The sequence below is a fragment of the Ambystoma mexicanum genome, chromosome 7p (genome assembly GCF_040938575.1).
Source record: "Ambystoma mexicanum isolate Mex_15411 chromosome 7p, UKY_AmexF1_1, whole genome shotgun sequence".
In the NCBI taxonomy this organism is placed as follows: domain Eukaryota; kingdom Metazoa; phylum Chordata; class Amphibia; order Caudata; family Ambystomatidae; genus Ambystoma; species Ambystoma mexicanum.
The window spans coordinates 981,092,926-981,110,180 of NC_090939.1; positions in this window are offsets into that span (position 1 = coordinate 981,092,926).

Below are 17,255 nucleotides of genomic sequence, written 5' to 3' on the forward strand. Positions count from 1 at the left end.
AGATGTGATATCTCAATGCCTCTAATACCAAACCTGAGATCCTACCTCTAACATGAAATGTGATATCCAACTCTTTCCCCTTCCAAACCTGAGAGCCTTCCTATAGCATGAGATGTGATATCCAAGTCCTTCCCATTCCAATCCTGAGACCCTTCCTATAACATGAGATGTGATATCCAACTCCTTCCCATTCCAACCTGAGACCCTTCCTATAGCATGAGATGGGATATCCAACTCCTTGGAATTCCAATCCTGATACCCTTCTGATAGCATGAGATGTGATATCCCAATGCTTATACCAAACCTGAGACCCATACTATTGCATGAGATGTGATATCAAACTCCTTCCCATTCCAATCCTGAGACCCTTCCTATAGCTTGAGATGTGATATCCAACTCCTTCTCATTCCAATTCTGAGACCCTTCCTATACCATGAGACTTGATATCTCAGTGCTTCTAATACCAAACCTGAGACCCGTCCTATAACATGAGATGTGATATCCAAATCCTTCCCCTTCCCAACCTTAGACCCTTCCTATAACATGAGATGGGAATATCCAACTCCTTCCCATTCCAATCCTGAGACCCTTCCGATAGAAGAGATGTGATATCTCAATGCTTATACCAAACCTGAGATCCTTCCTATAGCATGAGATGTGATATCCTACTCCTTCCCATTCCAATCCTGAGACCCTTCCTATAGCATGAGATGTGATATCTCAATGCTTCTAATATCAAACTTGAGACCTTCCCTATAGCATGAGATGTGATATCCAAGTCCTTCCCATTCCAATCCTGAGACACTTCCTATAGCATGAGATGTGATATCTCAATGCTTCTAATACCAAACCTGAGACTCTTCCTATAACATGAGATGGGATATCCAACTCCTTCCCATTCCAATCCTGAGACCCTTCCGATAGCAGAGATGTGATATCTCAAAGCTTATACCAAACCTGAGACCCTTCCTATGGCTTGAGATGTCATATACAACTCCTTCCCATTCCAATCCTGAGACCCTTCCGATAGCATGAGATGTGATATCTCAATGCTTATACCAAACCTGAGACCCTTCCTATAGCATGAGATGTGATATCCAACTCCTTCCCATTCCAATCCTGAGACCCTTCCTATAGCATGAGATGTGATATCTCAATGCTTCTAATACCAAACCTGAGATCCTTCGTTTAACATGAGATGTGATATCCAACTCCTTCCATTCCAATCCTGAGACCCTTCCTATAGCATGAGATGTGATATCTCAATGCTTATACCAAACCTGAGACCCTTCCTATAGCATGAGATGTGATATCCAACTCCTTCCCATTCCAATCCTGAGACCCTTCCTATAGCATGAGATGTGATATCTCAATGCCTCTAATACCAAACCTGAGATCCTTCCTCTAACATGAAATGTGATATCCAACTCCTTCCCTTTCCAAACCTGAGAGCCTATCCATAGCATGAGATGTGATATCCAAGTCCTTCCCATTCCAATCCTTAGACCCTTCCTACAGCATGCAATATGATATCTCAATGATTCTAATAACAATCCTGAGACCCGTCCTATAACATGAGATGGGATATCCAACTCCTTCCCATCCCAATCCTGAGACACTTCCGATTGCAGAGATGTGATATATCAATGCTTATACCAAACCTGAAACTCTTCCTATAACATGAGATGTGATATCTGTTAGGAAAGATTTAATAATTGTAGGTAATTTTCCTTCCATGTGGCAACCCCTAAACTTTTTGCTGTTGTTTTTCACCTTGTTCTCGACTTTGCCAGAGAAGTGCAGCCTTCTGCCGCACTCCTCTGGGATTTCGCTCCTTTCTTACGGGGAAACTGACATGCCCTTAAGACAGTCAGTACCGGGAAACGCTGTTTTCCGTAATTTCTTTTATCATGTTGCGGCTTTCGTGCAACATGACACAAGAGGGCACTGTAAGCTAAGTTGCTGCTCTCTTGGGATTCTAGCCTTCTACAGGCCCTAGATACTCTTTCAGGATTGTAACTGATCGGTGCAAGTGATTCACGGACGGGAATGGTGGCAGCGATCGTTTCTTGTGTTTTGAGCTCCTTTTGGCGTTCTAAGCACGTTTCTCGCACTTAACCCAAAATGGTGGCCTGGCTCCCAAAATGGCCAGACCACGAGGCTCCTTTGTCCTGTCCGCTGACCGTCTTGCTCCCTTCACCTTCCCCAGGTCGAGCCGACCCGGGGCCTTCCTTATTTGGGCATGTACTTTCCCGCGAAACACGGATGCTTTCGCGGGCTTCTACATGTCTTGTGTGTGCCTCCAGTATGTGGGCTGGGATGTCTGGTCCCGTGTGAATGCCTGGGACCACCGTGGTCCGTGATAGGTCCACGAATGGTGTGAGTGTTGATGAGCGGATCTCCCATTGGGTCCCCACCGTTTTGGCACGAAGGGAACCGTGGATAAGAGGGGGCTGGAAACACCACTACCATGTCGATCTCCTGAGTTCTCACGAACAAAGGAATACAGGAGCCAAGTATCCTGCAACCAAGAGGCTGAACCGAGGAATCGCTGGTGACCCGCTGAAGGACTGCTCCTCTGCACTGCTGTTGCCTTGTGAAACCCTTTTCACCTTTGATCGAACCAGAAGGCCTGTACTAGTACTTCGACCCTTGGAATAGCGGGGACAGCTATTCTCGGCATCTTCACCATCTCCTGCTAGTAAGCCTTCGGAAGCGTCTCTGGGCCATCCAGCAGACTGACCAGCCTACACAGGAGTCTTGCTCTGTAACCGCCACCAGGTTGTGTAGTACATCGAGTCCTTGTCACTCTCACACGATTCGTACACTTGGCGTTCCCAGGTCTGAAGTGAGTAGTGTACATTTGGCTCAGATACACACGGCCGCTCCGTTGCCCTGCTGTGGTAACAAACTGTGCGGGTTCCTTCGTTTGGGATGTCTTTTACTCAACTCTGCTGCTGCAGACTCAACACGACGACGAGACGTCCCCTGCTCTTCTGAACCTGCCAGCGACTGAAACTGACGCGGAGAAGCCTGGGTCTGCTTGCATCGGGGTCCGGTGAGTAGCATAGCTATGAACTGGTCGCCCTCCTGCAGGAGCCCATAGCTTTTCCCCGCTGTGTCAAAACAGCACGCCTTTCCGTACTCGCGCTCTGCTTCTGCCCACAGTGGAGGCTGCGCTTGAGTCGCGGAACACTGTTGTTCTTCGTTTGTGCACTAAACTGAACTGCCTGATCTCCCTCGAAGAGAATCCCCTTTTGCCCGTTGGCACCAGCGTGTGCAGGTACTTTTGAGCACAAGGCTCCACTCTTCGTAGGGCTCGGACTTCCTTTTAGTTAGGTGCCTCTGAAGGCGGACTGGGTCTAAGCATTATTTCACACTGCCTGTTTTCCTTCCCTTTTAGGTGGACTACACATTTCGTGCATCTAACGCTTGAGACTTGTTTGTATTTGTATATATATTGTATTGGTATGGTATGTGTTGGTTTACTAGAGTTGTATTGTGATTTCTCGCTACGGTCATTGTTTTAAAGGCCTTGGAATAAATGTATATATATTTTTAATATAGCACCTGTTTGGAGTAGTTTGTAAGTGTCCTTGCTTTGTGTGCTCATTGCAGGCTTTCAGTCACCCTCACCCCTCTTGAGACCTAGTCTTGACCGCCGCGATCGCTACCTTGATTGGTCTGGCTTGTCCAGAGGTTACCCTGTTCCAAGTAATTAGGTTGGCCTTCTGAACTTCTGCGCCACCAGGACAGAGTTCAGAAATCCGTCTTAACAAATTGGTGTACAGCGGTGGGATACGACTGAAGGTATCCAGTGTTGCGCACGAACTAAGGCATTTCAAGTTATTCCTACCAGGACATGTAGTGAATTGTTGTAGTATAACTTTAAAAAGGCCATAGTCCTATCTAACAGTATGGAAACAAATACCTTGTTAACTTTAAATGCTTCCAAATCAGAAACATTGAAAAAAATGTGTGCGGAGAGAGGTGTTTCCTCTCAAGGCACGAAATTGGATATGATCAAAAGAATCGTGGCGTGGCAAGAAGCGCAGCTTGACGCTATAACTTCTGAGGACAGTGCGGAAGGAGGTGGGGCTGCTCTCACTGGTAGAACCGACGGTTCTGCCGCTGCACTGATCCACCGCGACCATGAGGACAGGGAGGATGAGATGTCTAATGTTTCCTCTGCCAGTGTTGATGGGGAGGCTATGCTTGAATTCAAGAAGCAAGAGCTGCGGTTTAGGCAGAAGGAGCTTGAATTCAGCATAGCCAAACTAAAAATCGAACAGTCAGAAAAACAGAAAGACAGGGATCACCAGTTGGAACTGGCCAAGCTTCAGGTTGCAAATGGGTCCAAGGGTCCTGGACATGGGTCTGGGGCCTCCTCTCATCCACGGTTTCCGAAAGATCTGGTCATTGTGTATGAGGAAAGGAATGACATTATGGACTGGATGAATGCGTTTGAGTATGCATGCGAAGTTCAACAAGTTGACAATGCTGATAAGATTGCCTGGTTACTCAGCAGACTGCCCCATTCTGGCTGTAGTGCCATTATGGAAATGTCGAAGGCTGAGCAAGCTGATTTCGCAATGTTAAAGCAAACTCTCATTTTAAAGTTTGGGAAGACTCCGGCCCAATATTTGAAACGATTCATAGAGTATAAGAAAAAGGAAGGTGGTACTTGGGTATCTTATGTCACTGAATCCTTGAAAAACTTAACTGGCTGGGTCGAAGGTTATAAGGTTTCTACCTTCGAAGGCATGATACATCTTGTCATGCTGGAACACATTTTTGCATCTTCTTCCCCGGAGCTTAAGCAGCATTTGGCCGATTCGAAGGAGATAGATCCTAAGAAGCTGGCCATTGCAGCAGACTTATGGGTGTCACATCGAGTGTCCCATAAGGACAAAACTCATCCTGGTAAGCAGGAGGAAGGGAAAAAGTCCAAAGATAAGGAGGGTGGAGAATCTGATAAATCTTCTTCTCAAAAGGGCCACAAAAAGAAAAATAAGGGTAAGACACAAGAGAACTCACAGGGTAGTGGAGGTCAGCCTCCGAAACAGAACTCTGGTTACAATAAGCCTCCCTATGTAAACAGACCCAATGGATCTTGTTTTGCTTGTGGAGCAACTGACCACGTGAAGGGGGATCCCCGGTGTAAGGTTTGACCTTTGGGGGTCCACTCCGCTAATCTGGCCTTCTCCTCCTACAAGGAAGAAGAGATTACAGGAGCATCCTTCTCCTCAGACTCATTTCCCAGCGGGATAGAGGCTGAGGTAGTTTTAGTTTCCCTGGGTTCCTGGGATCCTAAAGTCGCAGAGGCTTATGCTAGGATTACAGATAATACCAAGCACTACTTTAAAGACAGTGTTCTGATCAATGGAGTAGATACTCCAGCTCTTAGGGATAGTGGGTGCAGTCGAACTGTAGTGGATTCTACCTTGGTAGACTCAGAGGAAGTTGCCAGAGCTACTCTGATGCCCACTAAGTTGGCTGACGGCCCACTCCGTATGTTCCCAGTAATACCTGTAAATCTTACTTTAAATGGTACAGCAGTCAGGATTCCAGTGAGCATTCAGAGAAACGTCCCGGGAAAGGTCTTGTTAGGTAATGATCTCAGAGCTTTAGGGCTCGTAGGAGACACTGCCGAAAGACCCTACACACGGTCTCAAGCACGGGCAGCATTGGCCAAGACCAATACGCCGCCCCAGCCGAAGGGGAAACCCAAGGCGAAAGGAGTCAACAAGTCAAGACGAGGGAAAGAGAATATTCCCCCGAGCTCGCCTACCACTGCGGTGGAGGAAGTTGGTCAATCGCCCGGGCCTGACGAGGAGGTGGCGATGCCTGAAGTATTTGACCCCAACGACCATCCTGAACTAAAAAACTTGTTAGTTGAAGGAGGTCCTGGTAGGGACGAATTCAGTAAAGGCCAACGTGAGTGGCCATCTCTGGAAGGCCTAAGGAGACAGGCCTGCTCCCAGCTTGAGGGTGAACCTCCTGGGACGCATAGGATTTATTGGGAAGGTGGACTCCTGTATAGTGAGCCCACAGAGTCTACAGAAGGAGACCATAGGAGGTTGGTGGTTCCCCTTGCTGTTAGGCCCTTCCTCCTGCAGTTGGCGCATGAAGTGCTCCTTGCTGGTCACCTTGGTATTAAGAGGAGCAAGCAAAGGTTATCCATGCACTTCTACTGGCCCAAGATGGGGGTGCAAGTAGAAAGTCACTGCAGGAGTTGTGCCTCCTGCCAGTTATCTGGTAAGGTTGGCTCGACAATCCAAGCTCCGTTGGTACCGCTCCCAGTTGTGGGGGTACCATTTGAAAGGGTAGGGATCGACATCGTTGGTCCCCTTGACCCGCAAACATCCTCGGGCAATAGGTTTATCCTGGTGCTGGTCGACCATGCAACCAGATATCCTGAGGCCATCCCATTGAAAAATGTAACTGCCAAGTCAGTTGCAAAAGCTTTACTTGGCATATTTACTAGGGTTGGCTTCCCTAAAGAAGTTGTGTCAGATTGTGGCAGCAACTTTATGTCAAAGTATATGCAGGCTATGTGGAAAGAATGTGGGGTCACCTACAAGTTCTCTTCTGCATACCACCCCCAGACCAATGGTCTGGTGGAACGTTTCAACAGAACGTTAAAAAGCATGATTGGGGCTCTGGAGAAGCTTCAGAGAAGACAATGGGATCTTCTTTTACCATGCTTACTGTTTGCCTACCGAGAGGTACCACAGGAGGGTGTTGGCTTCAGCCCCTTCAAACTTCTGTTTGGTCATCCTGTACGGGGACCCTGTTAATAAGTAAATGACCACACTTCACTGCAATCCTTGTCTTTAGTGAGGATTTATTTAGTTAGTTCATCCAAGAGAAAGGCCCCAGGCTGCAACATTCCAAGAATTCCTCGCTCGCTTGGTCGACTATTCGTTCACCTGACAGCCGGGTTCCATTCAAAGATAAACAACTGCAAGCCGCAGCCGTGTGTGTAACGGCAAGACAGTGAGTAATTAAGGTAATGGCAATCCAAATAGTGAGTGACCTCAGGTGGGACCTCTGCTGGTGTTGTCAGCGCAGTCTCTCGTAGTTGCAAATCACAAACCACAAATCAACCTCCTCAGTATTCGTGCTCTGCTCCAGGATTCCTTCGTGGTTCACTTCACTCCCAGGCACTGACTTTTTCCTCAAAATTCGTACTCCGCTCCAGGATAACGGCCGTGTTTCTCGCCGGCTATTACACATGTAGTGTGCCGCTCCGTCCGGTTGCATCCAAACTGTAATCAATATTGCTGCTGCTGGGGGCCTTTTCTCCTTGACCCAATCCTCGTCGCCAATGTTAATAAGTAAATGACCACACTTCACTGCAATCCTTGTCTTTAGTGAGGATTTATTTAGTTAGTTCATCCAAGAGAAAGGCCCCCAGCTGTGGGCTGTCCTCCTGGTCTCAATCCTCTCTCTGCTGCTCGAATCTGGAACCCTTGCTTAATCATAACAACAAAGATTCTTTGGTAACTAGGTTACATGGCAGCAGCTGAAATGATGTAAGTATATACACATTGATGTAAGTCTAAACACCTCCTAACAGACCCTTAGCCATAGTCAAAGAGGGATGGGAAATGCCCACTCCCCCTGTTACTACCAACGTAGTTGATTATGTGCTAGGGCTCAGAAAACGGATGGTACTTCTGATGGGCTTGGCTAGTGATAAATTGAAGGCAGGACAAGCACTGGTGAAACATTGGTACGACCAGAAAGCTTCCCTCATCAACTTTACACCTGGTCAGCAAGTCCTGATCATGAATCCCATAAGGCCTTGAGCTTTACAGGACAAATGGTCAGGCTCTTACACAGTGGTGGAGCCCCTGGGTGAGGTTAACTATTTAGTGGACCTTGGAAGGCCTGGACAGGCTCCAAAAGTGTTTCACGTGAATAGGCTGAAGGCTTTCGTCCCAAGAGTCGAAATCGCAGCACTGTTACTGGCTTCAGATGTTGAGGAAGAGGAGTCTGAACCTCTCCCCGACCTGTTCCAAAGCGGTCCTTCAGATAGCTCCTTTGAGGGAGTCCGAGGGGCCCCTCACCTGACTTCTGATCAGCAGGCTGAGGTGAAAAGTTTGCTTAGGCAGTTTTCCCCCCTGTTTTCACAGTCGCCTGGTTTGACACCTTGGTGCAAACATAACATAGACACAGGAGACAGTGTACCTACCAAAAGTAGGGGATACAGGATGTCAGACAAAGTACGGTCTTATATTAAGACCGAGGTCAACAAGATGTTAGACCTTGGGGTGATTGAACCCTCTAGTAGTCCTTGGTCCAGCCCTGTGGTTTTCGTTCCAAAGGCAGGCACTTCTGAATTGAGGTTCTGGTGGATTACAGGGCTCTGAATGCTGTCACCAAGACAGATGCACACCCCTTGCCTCGAACAGATGAGCTGGTGGATACTTTGGGTGCCTCCAAGTACCTCAGCACGTTTGACCTCACTGCTGGCTATTGGCAAATAGCTTTAGCAGAACATGCCAAGGAGAAGACAGCGTTTTCTACTCCAGACGGCCTTTACCAATTCCGGGTAATGCCGTTCGGGTTGAAGAATGCACCTGCCACTTTCCAGAGGCTTGTGCATCATGTTTTGAATGGGTTGGACGAATTCTGTCTTGCATATCTGGACGATATAGCAGTTTTCAGTGCCACCTGGGAAGACCATGTGAAACACCTCGGGATTGTGCTCCAGGCTCTTCAGAAAGCACACTTGACCATAAAGGCTAGTAAATGCCAGATTGGACAAGGCTCAGTGTTTTACCTTGGACATGAAGTAGGTGGAGGGAGGATACAGCCTCTACCCAGTAAAGTACAAGCAGTACAAGACTGGCCTACCCCCACTACACAAACCCAAGTGAGAGCCTTCTTAGGACTCACGGGGTATTACCGCAATTTTGTGGCAGACTATGGCACCATAGCTGCCCCTCTGACTGCTCTCACAACTCTGAAGAAACCCAAGAAGGTAACTTGGACCGACGAGTGTGAGAAGGCCTTCAATGGCTTAAAAGACTCCTTGTGCCAGGCCCCTGTCCTCAGGGCCCCTGATTATCAAAGACCTTTTATCGTGCAGACGGACGCCTCTGACACTGGGATAGGAGCTGTACTATCGCAAGTAGATGAGAAGGGTAAGGAACACCCTATTGGTTTTATTAGTCACCAGTTTAAGGAGAGAGAGCTCAGATGGTCCACGGTACAGAAAGAATGTTTCTCTGTTGTGTGGGCCCTAAGGAAGCTGAGGCCCTACCTCTATGGGACCCACTTCACTGTGCAAACTGACCATAAGCCCTTAAAGTGGCTAATAAACATGAAGGGGGAGAATCCAAAGTTGCTTAGGTGGTCCATAAGTCTACAAGGCTTCGACTTCACTATTGAGCATAGACCAGGTGTCCAACATAGCAATGCTGATGGGTTGTGCAGAATGTTTAACCGACCTGAACAAGAGACTCATCCAGGGGTGGATTAGTTCCCCCTGTCCATAGTCTGGGAGGGGTGAGTGTTAGGAAAGATTTCGTAATTGTAGGTAATTTTCCTTCCATGTGGCAACCCCTAAACTTTTTGCTGTTGTTTTTCACCTTGTTCTCGACTTTGCCAGAGAAGTGCAGCCTTCTGCCGCACTCCTCTGGGCTTTCGCTCCTTTCTTACGGGGAAACTGTCATGCCCTTAAGACAGTAAGTACCAGGAAACGCTCGTTTCCGTAGTTTCTTTTATCATGTTGTGGCTTTCGTGCAACATGACACAAGAGGGCACTGTAAGATAAGTTACTGCTCTCTTGGGTCTCTAGCCTTCTACAGGCCCTAGATACTCTTCCAGGATTGTAACTGATCGGTGCAAGTGATTCACGGACGGGAATGGTGGCAGCGATCGTTTATTGTGTTTTGAGCTCCTTTTGGCGTTCTAAGCGCGTTTCTCGCGCTTAACCCAAAATGGTGGCCTAGAGCCCAAAATGGCCAGACCACGAGGCTCCTTTGTCCTGTCCGCTGACCATCTTGCTCCCTTCACCTTCCCCAGGTCGAGCCGACCTGGGGCCTTCCTTATTTGGGCATGTACTTTCCCGCGAAACACAGATGCTTTCGCGGGCTTCTACACGTCTTGTGTGTGCCTCCAGGATGTGGGCTGGGATGTCTGGTCCCAATACACATCCTGGGTGCCAGAGAGTCTAGGGTGGTGTGAATGCCTGGGACCACCGTGGTCCGTGATAGGTCCACGAATGGTGTGAGTGTTGATGAGCGGATCTCCCATTGGGTCCCCTCCGTTTTGGCGCGAAGGGAACCGTGGATAAGAGGGGGCTGGAAACACCACTACCATGTCGATCTCCTGAGTTCTCACGAACGAAGGAATACAGGAGCCAAGTATCCTGCAACCAAGAGGCTGAACCGAGGAATCGCTGGTGACCCGCTGAAGGACTGCTCCTCTGCACTGCTGTCGCCTTGTGAAACCCTTTTCACCTTTGATCGAACCAGAAGGCCTGTACTGGTACTTCGACCCTTGGAATAGCGGGGACAGCTATTCTCGGCATCTTCACCATCTCCTGCTAGTAAGCCTTCGGAAGCGTCTCTGGGCCATCCAGCAGACTGACCAGCCTACACAGGAGTCTTGCTCTGTAACCGCCACCAGGTTGTGTAGTATATCGAGTCCTTGTCACTCTCACATGATTCGTACACTTGGCGTTCCCAGGTCTGAAGTGAGTAGTGTACATTTGGCTCAGATACACACCGCCGCTCCGTTGCCCTGCTGTGGTAACAAACTGTGCGGGTTCCTTCGTTTGGGACGTCTTTTACTCAACTCTGCTGCTGCAGACTCAATACGACGACGAGACATTGAGATATCACATCTCATGCTATAGGAAGGGTCTCAGGATTGGAATGGGAAGGACTTGGATATCACATCTCATGCTATAGGCAGGGTCTCAGGTTTGGAAAGGGAAGGAGTTGGATATCACATTTCATTTTAGAGGTAGGATCTCAGGTTTGGTATTAGAGGCATTGAGATATCACATCTCATGCTATCAGAAGGGTCTCAGGATTGGAATGGGAAGGAGTTGGATATCACATCTCATGTTATAGGAAGGATCTCAGGTTTGGTATTAGAAGCATTGAGATATCACATCTCATGCTTTCGGAAGTATCTCAGGTTTGGTATTAGAGGCATTGAGATATCACATCTCATGCTATCATAAGGGTCTCAGTATTGGAATGGGAAGGAGTTGGATATCACATCTCATGCTAAAGGGAGGGTCTCAGGTTTGGAAGGGGAAGGAATTGAATATCACATCACATGTTGTAGGAAGGATCTCAGGTTTGATATTAGAGGCATTGAGATATCACATCTCATGCTATCGGAAGGGTCTCAGGATTGGAATGGGAAGGAGTTGGATATCACATCTCATGCTATAGGAAGGGTCTCAGGTTTGGAACGGGAAGGAGTTGTATATCACATCTCATGTTATAGGAAGAGTCTCAGGTTTGGTATAAGCATTGAGATATCACATCTCTGCAATCGGAAGTGTCTCAGGATTGGAACGGGAAGGAGTTGGATATCCCATCTCATGTTATAGGACTGGTCTCAGGTTTGGTATTAGAAGCATTGAGATATCACATCGCATGCTATAGGAATGGTCTCAGGATTGGAGTGGGAAGGAGTTGGATATTACATTCTTGCTATGGGAAGGGTCTCATGTTTGGAATTGGAAGGAGTTGGATATCACATCTCATGTTATAGGAAGGGTCTCAGGTTTGGTATAAGCATTGAGATATCACATCTCTGCTATCGGAAGTGTCTCAGGATTGGAATGGGAAGGAGTTGGATATCCCATCTCATGTTATAGGACGGGTCTCAGGTTTGTTATTAGAATCATTGAGATATCATATTGCATGCTATAGGAAGGGTCTAAGGATTGGAATGGGAAGGACTTGGATATCACATCTCATGCTATAGGAAGGGTCTCAGGTTTGGTATAAGCATGGAGATATCACTTCTCATGCTATAGGAAGTGTCTCAGGATTGGAATGGGAAGGATTTGGATATCACATCTCATGCTATAGGAAGGGTCTCAGGTTTGGTATAAGCATGGAGATATCACTTCTCATGCTATAGGAAGGGTCTCAGGATTGGAATGGGAAGTAGTTGGATATCACATCTCATGCTAAAGGGAGGGTCTCAGGATTGGAAGGGGAAGGATTTGGATATTACATCTCGTGTTGTAGGAATGATCTCAGGTTTCGTATTAGAAGCATTCAGATATCACATCTCATGCTATCGGAAGGATCTCAGGTTTGGTATTAGAAGCATTGAGATATCAAATCTCATGCTATAGGAAGGGTCGCAGGATTGGAATGGGAAGGAGTTCAATATCACATCTCATGCTATGGGAAGGGTCATAGGATTGGAATGGGAAGGAGTTTTATATGACATCTCATGCCATAGGAATGATCTCAGGTTTGGTATTAGAAGCATTGAGACATAACATCTCATGTTATATGAAGGGTCTCAGGATTGGAATGGGAAGGAGTTGGATATCACATCTCATGCTATAGGAAGGGTCTCAGGTTTGGTATAAGTATTGAGATATCACATCTCATGCTATAGGAAGGGTCTCAGGATTGGAATGGGAAGGAGTTGTATATGACATCTCATGCCACAGGAAGGGTCTCAGGTTTGGTATAAGCATTGAGATATCACATCTCTGCTATCGGAAGGGTCTCAGGATTGGAATGGGAAGGAGTTGGATATCCCATCTTACGTTATAGGAAGGGTCTCAGGTTTGGTATTAGAAGCATTGAGATATCACATCTCATGCTATAGGAAGGGTCTCAGGATTGGAATGGGAAGGACTTGGATATCACATCTCATTCTATAGGGAGGGTCTCACGTTTGGAAAGGGAAGGAGTTGGATATCACATTTCATGTTAGATGTAGGATCTCAGGTTTGGTATTAGAGGCATTGAGATATCACATCTCATGCTATCAGAAGGGTCTCAGGATTGGAATGGGAAGGAGTTGGATATCACATCTCATGCTAAAGGGAGGGTCTCAGGAATGGAAGGGGAAGGATTTGGATATCACATCTCATGTTATAGGAAGGATCTCAGGTTTGGTATTAGAAGCATTGAGATATCACATCTCATGCTATCGGAAGGATCTCAGGTTTGGTATTAGAGGCATTGAGATATCACATCTCATGCTAAAGGGAGGGTCTCAGATTTGGAAGGGGAAGGATTTGGATATCACATCTCTTGTTATAGGAAGGATCACAGGTTTGGTATTAGAAGCATTGAGATATCACATCTCATGCTATGGGAAGGGTCTCAGGATTGGAATGGGAAGGAGTTGGATATCGCATCTCATGCTATAGGAAGGGTCTCAGGTTTGGAACGGGAAGGAGTTAGATATCAGATCTCATGTTATAGTAAGAGTCTCAGGTTTGGTATAAGCATTGAGATTTCACATCTCTGCTATCGGAGGTGTCTCAGGATTGGGATGGGAAGGAATTGGATATCACATCTCATGCTATAGGAAGGGTATCAGGTTTGGAACGGGAAGGAGTTGGATATCCCATCTCATGTTATAGGACGGGTCTCAGTTTTGATATTAGAAGCATTGAGATATCACATCACATGCTGTAGGAAGGGTCTCAGGTTTGGAATGAGAAGGATTTAGATATCACATCTCATGTCATAGGAAGGATCTCAGGTTTGGTATAAGCATTGAGATATCACATCTCTGCTATTGGAAAGGTCTCAAGATTGGAATGGGAAGGACTTGGATATCACAATTCATGTTATAGGAAGGGTCTCAGGTTTGGTATTAGAAGCATTGAGATATGACATCTCATGCTATAGGAAGGGTCTCAGGATTGGAATGGGAAGGACTTGGATATCACATCTCATGTTATAGGAAGGGTCTCAGGTTTGGTATTAGAAGCATTGAGATATCACATCTCATGCTATAGGAAGGGTCTCAGGAGTGGAGTGGGAAGGAGTTGGATATCACATCTCATGATAAAGGAAGGGTCTAAGGTTTGGAAGGGGAAGGATTTGGATATCACATCTCATGTTATTGGACTGGTCTCAGGTTTGGTATTAGAAGCATTGAGATATCAAGTCTCATGGTATAGGACGGGAGTTTGATATCACATCTCATGCCATGGTATGGGTCTCAGGTTTTGTAGAAGCATTGGGATATCACATCTCATGCTATCGGAAGGATATCAGGATTAGATTTGGAAGGAGTTGGATATCCCATCTCATGCTATAGGAAGGGTCTCAGGTTGGAATGGGAAGGAGTTGGATATCACATCTCATGTTATAGGAAGGGTCTCAGGATTGGAATGGGAAGGACTTGGATATCACATCGCATGCTGTAGGAAGGCTCTCAGGTTTGGAAAGGGAAGGAGTTGGATATCACATTTCATGTTAGAGGTAGGATCTCAGGTTTGGTATTAGAAGCATTGAGATATCACATCTCATGCTATCGGAAGGATCTCAGGTTTGGTATTAGAAGCATTGAGATATCACATCTCATGCTATAGGAAGGGTCTCAGGATTGGAATGGGAAGGAGTTGGATATCACATCTCATGTTATAGGAAGGATCTCAGGTTTGGTATTAGAAGCATTGAGATATCACATCTCATGCTATAGGAAGGGTCTCAGGATTGGAATGGGAAGGAGTTGGATATCACATCTCATGCTAAAGGAAGGGTCTCAGTTTTGGTAGAAGCATTGAGATATCACATCTCATGCTATAGGAAGGGTCTCAGGATTGGAATGGGAAGGAGTTGGATATCACATCTCATGCTATGGGAAGGGTCTCAGGTTTGGTATAAGCATTGAAATATCACATCTCTGCTATCGGAAGGGTCTCAGGATTGGAATGGGAGGAGCTGGATATCACATCTCATGCTAAAGGAAGGGTCTCAGGTTTGGAAGGGGAAGGATTTGGATATCACATCTCATGTTATAGGACGGGTCTCAGGTTTGGTATTAGAAGCATTGTGATATCACATCTCATGCTATAGGATGTGTCTCAGGATTGGAATGGGAAGGAGTTGGATATCACATCTCATGCTATAGGAAGGGTTTCAGGTTTGGTAGAAGCATTGAGATATCACATCTCATGCTATAGGAAGAGTCTCAGGTTTGGGAAGGGAAGGATTTGGATTTCACATCTCATGTTATAGGATGGTTCTCATGTTTGGTTTTTGAAGCATTGAGATATCACATCTCATGCTATCGGAAGGGTCTCAGGTTTGGAATGGGAAGGAGTTGGATATCACATCTCATGTTATAGGAAGGGTCTCAGGTTTGGAATGGGAAGGAGTTGGATATGGCATCTCTTGTTATAGGGAGGGTCTCAGGATTTGAATGGTAAGGAGTTGGATATCACATCTCATGCTATAGGAAGGGTCTCAGGTTGGAATGGGAAGGAGTTGGATATCACATCTCATGTTATATACAGGAAGGGTCTCAGGATTGGAATGGGAAGGATTTGGATATCACATCTCTTGCTATAGGAAGGGTCTCAGGTTTTTTTATTAGAAACATTGAGATATCACATCTCATGCTATAGGAAGTGTTTTAGGATTGGAATGGGAAGTATTTGGATATCACATCTCATGCTAAAGGGATGGTCTAAGGTTTGGAAGGGGAGGGATTTGGACATCATATCTCATGTTATTGGAAGGATCTCAGGTTTGGTATTAGAAGCATTGAGATATCACATCTCATGCTATCGGAAGGGTCTTAGGTTTGGTATAAGCATTGAGATATCACATCTCTGCTATCGGAAGGGTCTCAGGATTGGAATGGGAAGGATTTGGATATCACATCTCATGTTATTGGACCGGTCTCAGGTTTGGTATTAGAAGCATTGAGATATCAAGTCTCATGGTATAGGACGGGAGTTTGATATCACATCTCATGCCATGGTATGGGTCTCAGGTTTTGTAGAAGCATTGGGATATCACATCTCATGCTATCGGAAGGGTATCAGGATTGGATTTGGAAGGAGTTGGATATCCCATCTCATGCTATAGGAAGGGTCTCAGGTTGGAATAGAAGGAGTTGGATATCACATCTCATGTTATAGGAAGGGTCTCAGGATTGGAATGGGAAGGACTTGGATATCACATCTCATGCTGTAGGAAGGGTCTCAGGTTTGGAAAAGGAAGGAGTTGGATATCACATTTCATGTTAGAGGTAGGATCTCAGGTTTGGTATTAGAGGCATTGAGATATCACATCTCATGCTATCAGAAGGGTATCAGGATTGGAATGGGAAGGAGTTGGATATCACATCTCATGCTAAAGGGAGGGTCTCAGGTTTGGAATGGGAAGGATTTGGATATCACATCTCATGTTATAGGAAGGACCTTAGGTTTGGTATTAGAAGCATTGAGATATCACATCTCATGCTATAGGAAGGGTCTCGGGATTGGAATGGGAAGGAGTTGGATATCACATCTCATGTTATAGGAAGGATCTCAGGTTTGGTATTAGAAGCATTGAGATATCACATCTCATGCTATAGGAAGGGTCTCAGGATTGGAATGGGAAGGAGTTGGATATCACATCTCATGCTATGGGAAGGGTCTCAGGTTTGGTATAAGCATTGAAATATCACATCTCTGCTATCGGAAGGGTCTCAGGATTGGAATGGGAGGAGCTGGATATCACATCTCATGCTAAAGGAAGGGTCTCAGGTTTGGAAGGGGAAGGATTTGGATATCACATCTCATGTTATAGGACGGGTCTCAGGTTTGGTATTAGAAGCATTGTGATATCACATCTCATGCTATAGGATGTGTCTCAGGATTGGAATGGGAAGGAGTTGGATATCACATCTCATGCTATAGGAAGGGTTTCAGGTTTGGTAGAAGCATTGAGATATCACATCTCATGCTATAGGAAGAGTCTCAGGTTTGGGAAGGGAAGGATTTGGATTTCACATCTCATGTTATAGGATGGTTCTCATGTTTGGTTTTTGAAGCATTGAGATATCACATCTCATGCTATCGGAAGGGTCTCAGGTTTGGAATGGGAAGGAGTTGGATATCACATCTCATGTTATAGGAAGGGTCTCAGGTTTGGAATGGGAAGGAGTTGGATATGACATCTCTTGTTATAGGGAGGGTCTCAGGATTTGAATGGTAAGGAGTTGGACATCACATCTCATGCTATAGGAAGGGTCTCAGGTTGGAATGGGAAGGAGTTGGATATCACATCTCATGT